Raw genomic sequence first — 8,542 nt, forward strand, 5'->3', positions numbered from 1 at the left:
TGCCTAAATCACTAACCTGGCTAGAATCATACACACTAAGTTAACTATAATAGGTATAGTTAAGGTCTCTATCCCTCGTTGTAACTACTACTCTACATTACTCTAATTCTCTTTATTATGAAACTATACACTAATAAGAGAATACAATACGAGTTATACAAAAGACTACTCCACTATAATACAAGAGAATGTGCTAACCATAAGATAACTCATTTATCCACTACGAGATACTCTATTTGCTACACACTACGCCCGAAGTTTTCCGATAGGAAGACGACACTATATGTATAGATCTATACGGGGCAGATGCTATTACATCCCGATTGATAATTTCAGTCGGAGTCGCACAGGTCTAGGGATGCCTTTACTCCACTACACTATACATGACCGGGAAGGTCATGGGGGTCCGCTATTACTCACACTATTGGCAACATACAAGAAATACACTATAACCGCACTAAAACACTAAACAAAAGATAAAGTTAATATCCCGAAGTGAATATGTACCTAATACTAGAGGAAGCTGCACCACTATTATTTACTTCGAGTATAACTTACTATATTGCTTTACTTATTGTTGAGTCACTATTATACATCCACGATAAATGGTTTTCAAAGATGAAAATATCATATTTATTAAGGGTTTTCACTTACTATACATTTCTGGAAAATATAGAATTTTCGAGGTTTTATTACTACTTATGACTATAAACTTCAGCTTTCATACTAACGATTCTAATGCTTTTTATATAAGAACTCATACTAAACTCTTATGAACTCACCAGCTTTATGCTGATATTCTTTTCAAAATAACTTGTATCTTCAGGTCAAAGATAGACAGGCACAACTATAGCATTTTTGGAGAAGATGGAGCATGCAAGACCCATCTCTTATTTTTGTTTACTTTTGGTGTTTGTTGAACATTACAAAACACACTTGTAAATACACTCACTATGTAAATGAAATGGTTGTATGTTTCTTGCTTTTACTATTATGCAATTGTGATGATACCGTACACTACGTCATCCACCCCGAAACGTATTCCGCCGTTAACGGTTTTGGTGTGTGACATGGTGTAACCCTAATGTGCACACAATATAAGGACCCTTTAGTTAAACAAATTGGCACTAGTGCATAAAATGGAGGGCAACCGATTTACATGTCTTATGTCTTCTTGTCATGGTTATTCCAAGTGTTGATGATGTTGTGTGAACAATTTGAGGTGTCACACTTGGGGCACTAGGCTCTCGAGCTTCATGGAATCAAGCTAGTTCAACAAGGTATGTTTTCTATCTATGTTATTACCCAAGTATCATAAAGATTGTATGCTAGTTAGGGTAATACCTTGGAATATTCATATTTGCATGTATAATAGAGAAAACATCGATCCAAGGTATTTAGGGTTGCATGTACACCATAGGAGTGTTATAATACTAGAAAACGCAACAGTGGTATCTGAGCCATGGGTTTTTTTTTGTTATATTGATGCAAATGTTTATTTTCAAAGTTGAAAAAAGGGAAAAAACATGACGTTTGTCAAAGTTTAAGATAATTACTTGTTTTTGTGAAAAACAAAATATTTGTAAAATTTGAATCATTTGCTATATGAGTTGAATTAGGTCAAAGTTAGTAAAAGACAAAATGATATGATTATTTTATTAGTTTAAAAATTTTGATCTAAAAAGTTTTGTTTAAACCTCCATAAGTTATGGATATGAAAAGGTTTTAAAAGAAATTTGATTCAAAGCTTTTACGGAGTTGAAAATTTTGGGGTTAATGTTTTAAAAGAATTCTTTAATTACTCTTAAGTTATGGAACATGAAAAGTTTCATCATAAAACAAGCATTTAACTCCATAAGTTATGGATTACCAAAAGTTTTATGTTTCCTTGATTTATGAGTTTATTTAGATTAATGGAAAACAAAATTATGTTTTAGTTGTTTTAAATCCTAATTAATCTAGAGGTACTTCATAAAATGTGTTTTTTGTAACTTGTCCTAAAGTTACATCAAAGGTCATATTTATGAATCTTAAAACTCATAAAAGTGTCATACGTTACATAAAAAAATGAAGAGTCTTTTTCATTTAATAGTATTATGACTCCATAACATGTCCTCAAGTTATGGATGTTTAAGAGTCACTTGTTTAAAAGTGTTATTAAAGAATAAGAGGTTACATAAAAAATGAAGAGTCTTCAAATTATTAAACCATTAAACTCATAAGTTATGAAATGAAATTTTTTGAATAGTTTCAAAAACTTGCCCTCAAATTTTGGAATTTGTAAAGTTTTCCCATGAATACTTTAATCCCAAGTTAAGCCCTTAGAATTTTAAAACTTAACATTCAACCCATATACTTTATAATATTATAAGTTAATAATATTTATATATGTATAAGAGCAAGTCTTCTTACTGTTAGTTGGTCTCATTCACGAAGCCGATCTAAAAGGGGGGGTATAAGGTTACTGCCTATAAAATGGCAGTTTAATGGGTGTCCACTCTCACCCACCGCTCCCTTGACTAGTGGAGGGTCGATAGTCGAACAGGTAGGACAATGACTATAATTCTCCCTTCATTTACAATATTAATGATAAATATAAAGTAACTAAATATTTACTTTAGGAAAATGTGAATAAGGTGCTAATCCATGAAATTACACTTTGCACTTTGTTCAAGTAGGTTAGTGGAGTGTGTGTGGTTAACCGGCACACTAAATCATATTCAACAAGGTAGGCAAAGGGTAACTTAATGTTTATCATAGTATCGATGGAGCATGTGTGGTTAACCGGTACATCGATTGAAGGGTAAACACTTAAGAGTACTAAGTAATTTGCATGGTTACTTCACATTTGGTTTCGTGATCCTCAGTATCCCAGTCACAAAACCTAAAGGGCACACTCAAGATTGAAACATGTCATTGAACAGTTCAATGAATCTCAAAGATCTAGAAGTTTCAAATAGAAACCTAATAAAGTATTCTATAGCTTGGATTACGGCATCCCTCTTCCAAGTTATAAAATATTGTGTTAGGTCCTAGCCTTAGTATTTGATATTGGGTGTTATATTAAGGACTTTAAATCAACTATCTTCAATATCTCCCAAAAGATGTCTAAATCTGACATCTACGATCTTACCAAATCTCCTGGAACTTCACTTCCTCCATCTCCTCCAATTATTCTCCGTAACCCACAAGCTCAAGGTCACTGAATCCCTATTGGCAAGAAAATTCTATGTGTGCTCACATCTTGGAGATAAAAGCACATAATGACAAGCCAGTAGAGTTGGGTGTCAAAGTCTTTTGAAAGTTTGATTTCAATCACTTTCTATGTCACATAGTGAGTTCCTTTAGGACTACTATGGAGTAGACTATGACATAACCCTTAATGACCTTATCTATTTGCTTGGTGCTTCTAAATCAGCAATGATTCGGAGGACTAGTAAAGCAAATTTGATTAGAAGATCAACTTCCTAAACTTCCATGGACATTGGCAATGGTACATGGTAAGGGGCATTGGTTACGAAGCTTCCAAATTTACCTGAAAGATCTTCAGGTAAAGTCCATTATCAAACTCTATGAAGTTTCTATTATGACATTCTATTACATGATTTGACTGGGTCACATATTGATGTTTTAAGAATGAAAGAAAAAGTGAAGAAGGAAGTCTATGCTGATTCTGATCGTGAAGATGGATTTCGATCACATGGTTTGGAGATCAGAATTTTGAGCTATTACTTAGGAGTTATGTAATATTGCTTAGGAATAGATAAATATAAGTTTTTCATATGCTTTTGCATTGTAAGGATAAGTTTTCCGCAATGTTTTAAAATACAGGTTTTGGTTTTATTTATTCTAAGTATCCTTACAATGGCATTTATGAAAAATTGCTGTTTATATGATTCCATTGATAGCAATATTGGAAAGTGGATTTGATTCTTTCATTTGTGGTAGTGTCAAAATTTACCAAACAAGGAAAGATTATCATCACCCAAGCTTCAGTTGGATAGAAACTTGGAATCATGCAAGTTGTATGATGAATGTGAATTTTCATATTTGGAAAAATTAAGAATAATTCCTTGTTCATATGTTTAAGTGAATCAAGTGAAGGACAAAGGGATCGATTACACATTCTTGTGCACTGGTCAGGTCCACCACAAAAGATCAATAAGACTATTCTTCATGATTTACGAAAACTTAGTACATATGGTTATACTTACAAGTTTCAAGTATAATTCTGAAACATTGGAAAAGTTTCGATGTATGGCAGACAGAATGAGAAGAATCAACTTAGGCAGAAAGATGAAAATTTCTCAAATCTGAAAAGATGGGAGAGTACTTTAGCATCATGTTTTGTAATCATCTTAATGATTTAGAAATCATGTCACAATTAGTCCTCTAAAGTCATGGTAGTGTATTCTTATGACTAATAAGTGGAATCTTGAATTGTTGAAATGATTAAATCATGAAGATGAGTCATGCTTCGTTCCAAAACCAATTCATAGAGTCATACTCCGAGATTTTAACTTGAGTGACATATCTTAAAGGAGGGTTTCTTAACACTAGTCAAATGTAAAAGTGTAAGTATCCTACTCTTGTACATTTGAAATTGGTAAGTTGTGATGTTTTGGATAAAACAAAGAACAACTAAGACCAATTGTCTAAAGTGCTTGTCTTGATAAAGAATCCAAACTATCTCTTGAATATTTGGCAAGTGAGTCTTATGTGTCAAGAGGATAGTGAGAGTCTTAGATCATGGAAGAATTTCAAGATCTAATCAAGAATAAAAACCTTTAGTTTAACATTAGCACACGAAGTGAGGTTTATAACCTATCATGTTGACATATTTCTATTTTTGTGCCCATTACAGTTAAAATTGGCTTTGCATATGAGTTCTTAGAGTTCTCAATTGGTTACATAACAACTTGGAAGCAATGGCAGGCCCTTGAGCTGCCAGGTGGCAAGAAAATAAGATTGCGTTCAGTCCATATGAGTTTGGATTTGTCATTATCCTTTTCTTGTGACTATGGTTTTGACAATTCACATAGATAAGAACACATTCACCATAAAATCTAAGGGTCATAAGGTTCTCTCAGATTCATGAAAATGATGGTGAGGAAAGACTTCCACCAAGTAGATTTGAAGCAAATAGAAAAGATCTAAAAAACTAAGACTATGATTACAACATCCCTTTTCAGAGTTCTAAAAGTGTTTAGACACACATGTGATCTATCTAAGATAAGGTGTATGATTTTGATAAAGTCTTGTAAAGGCAATCTCGTCTCAAAAATCTGAACTTTGGTAAGAAAGTCAGTAAAGTATTGCCTTCTAGAAGTCCAGCTGGTTTATGAGTACATGTCAAAGCTAGTGGGAGCATAAGTGTTATGCCAATAATCATCATGTTAGTGGGAGCATGATAATAATGATAAAGGTCGCGAGTTAGCAATGTTAATTATAGAAAAAAAAATGTTTCAATTCGTGTAGTTGTAGTGCTTTAACAAAGTTATTTTTCTATAATTAAGGGGGAGGAAATTATACTTCATTTCAATTCTAAAAGCATAGATTGAGATTTTAATCATCTTTAGTCAAGAATATATATATATATATATATATATATATATATATATATATATATATATATATATATATATATGAATTTTATGTTGGTTTGGTACAACTTAAGAAAATTCTATATATTGTGTTCTTAAAATTCGATTATGATTACGACATCCCTCTTCATTGTCAAATTTTGAGAACATGGAAAATAAAAAATATTGTAGAAAAAGAATCGTCTAGAATCATGTCTTTACGTGAGACATCATGAATCGTGTCCCATTTTCTTTGGGTACAAGATCGATTGCTTGTGCTATAATATTCATCCTTTCTAAAATTTTCCAAATGCCTGGGGCACTAGGAAGGGAAAAGATCTAGAATTGGATATGACTAAAATAATTAAGCACTTGTCGAGGAAATCTAAGTTTTACCAAAGATTGGTTGCTTTTTGGAAGTACCATATTGTCATATTTTGAAAAAAGGTAACTCTTGTTCAGATGTGATACTCAAAATGGGAATATGGAAATAATTCCATAGGTGGAAGTTGTTAAATTTGTGTAAGATTAGAAAAACTTAATGCAAGAAGGATGTTTCTATGCAGTTGATCTCCATTGGAATACTCTGTAATGTCTGTTGACAAGTCTTTGTGAATTTGTGCATAATCATTACAAGTGAATCAATGCATATAAGTTTAAAATCTATCAAATTTCAATAAATGATAGGAATTGGGAATTCTTACATTTTCGATAAGGATTTAGGAGTGTGAAAAGAGAATCATTGAAGTTATGTTCAATCGATCTAGTTCAAAAAGTAAGGATCATAGACAAACATAGAGTGCATACTTGGTGTATGGCAAAGCTATTGTTTAGAAAAACATAGTGTACATGCTTGGAGCATGGGACAACTACTGCTTTTAATTCAAGTAGAAAGTTGATACTTTGAAATAGTATACAATAAATAATGTGTAATCAATATGGTGTTAAATAAAAGGTGTTTTATTTACGTTCATAAGTTTTGAGACCATATAGGATTCGATTATTATTGTGTTTCATTTTGCATGTTTAGACTTCCAGAATAAACAAGATCATTCTTCCTGAATGACTAAGTTATTTAAACGATCCACATCAGTCATATGTTGGATGTAGATATGAATCAAGTTGTCATGGGTTGGCTTGTAGAGGTTTAATATGTTGGACAAAGTGTTGCTAAAACACTCATGAGTGCTCATAAGTTCTGAGTATTGGACTCAACCCACACTCATTGAATCACTTCATGGATTTTATCATGATTGACAATGAGACGATAATATCTTATATTCTTCAAACCTATAGATATTAGTTGTTACTATGAGTTGGTTATACATTGCTTGCACGAAGACCCATTGGTAACTCGATGTTATAAAACATGCCTTTGTGTATGATTCAACAAGTAGTAGAACAAGCCATATGAGTCAAAGTTTATCCATTCCTATTACCTTCGGGATAAAAGCGATATCTGTGGGCCCCTCGATGATTTAATGATGACACATGTGAGTGCTTGACCAAGCCAGGACTGATTTGATCTGTTGAATCAGTTAGTCATCATGAATCAGAAATCGGGAAACAACAAACGGATAAAGAGAATGATTTAGAATCCATGTCTCAGTCGATATGATATCTAGAAAGGAGTAATATATGATCCCTTATCTAATGAACAAGTCATTGACAAAGGTCATACTTCATCGACAAGGTAAGAGTTCGACAACGGATTTTGTGAGCTACGATTGTCAGTTGGTTATTGAAGTCATACTAAAAAATAGTTTTAGACTTATCCAAGTGGGAGACTATTGGATTAGTGTCTATTTCCATAACTATAATGGATATGTACTTGACCCGACCCGGCATGCTCCATTTGGGTTACATGGCATTGGAACATTTGGATACACCATTTATGAGAAGAAGACATTTGTGACATATTAATATATTATAAGTTAATATGAGATCATGTTATTTAATTAGTATTTATCAAGAATTAATTTGGACTTAATTTAGTGATCAAAAAAAGACTAATTAAATATATAGGGATTGATTTTGTAAAGACTAATTAAATATATAGGGATTAAATATATAGGGATTGATTTTGTAAAGCATTCATTCTTCTATATGTGGGCTTATGATCCATGATTCCTGATGTTTGGTTTAACCCATCTCGTGACCCATGGATGCTCCATGGAGGTTAAAACCCATGGAGCATAAGGAATGGGTAAAGTCATGGGTTACATGGTGTAACCCTAATGTGCACACTATATAAGTACCCCTTTAGTTCATGAAATTGGCACTAGTGCATAAAATAGAGGGCAACCCGATTTCCATGTCTCATGTCTTCTTCTCATGGTTATTCCAAGTGTTGATGATGTGGTATAAACCATTTGAGGTGTCACACTTGGGGGCACTAGGATCTCGAGCTTCATGGAGTCAAGCTACATCAACAAGGCATGTGTTTTATCTATGTTATTACCCAAGTATCATAAAGATTGTATGCTAGTTAGGGTAATACGTTGGAATATTCATATTTTCATGTATAGTAGTGAAAACATAGATCCAAGGTATTTACGATTGCATGTACACCATAGGAGGGTTAGAATGCTCAAAAACCCAACAACTACATACATGTAGTGCCTCTAAATCTTGAGGGCAAACACCACTCCCCTAATTCTAGGTTATGAGTGGGGTAGTTCACCTTGTGTGGCTTTAACTCCCTCGAAGTGTACGCGATCACATGCTCTGTTTGCATGAGTACAATGCCTAACCTGGAGATTGATGCATCATAATACACTACCAAATCATGCATCCCCTTGGGTGGTCTAGATTCAAAACCTCACATAACTTCTATCGCAAGGTATCAAAAGCCAACTATTGTTCCGGGCCCCATTGAAATGACACATTCTTCTTGGTCAATCGTGTCAAAGGCACGATGATCTTGGAGAAAAGCTAGATGAATCTTCGATAATAGCCAG

This window comes from Lactuca saligna, chromosome 5 (genome assembly GCF_052625555.1).
Source record: "Lactuca saligna cultivar CGN05327 chromosome 5, ASM5262555v1, whole genome shotgun sequence".
Classification (NCBI taxonomy): Eukaryota; Viridiplantae; Streptophyta; class Magnoliopsida; order Asterales; family Asteraceae; genus Lactuca; species Lactuca saligna.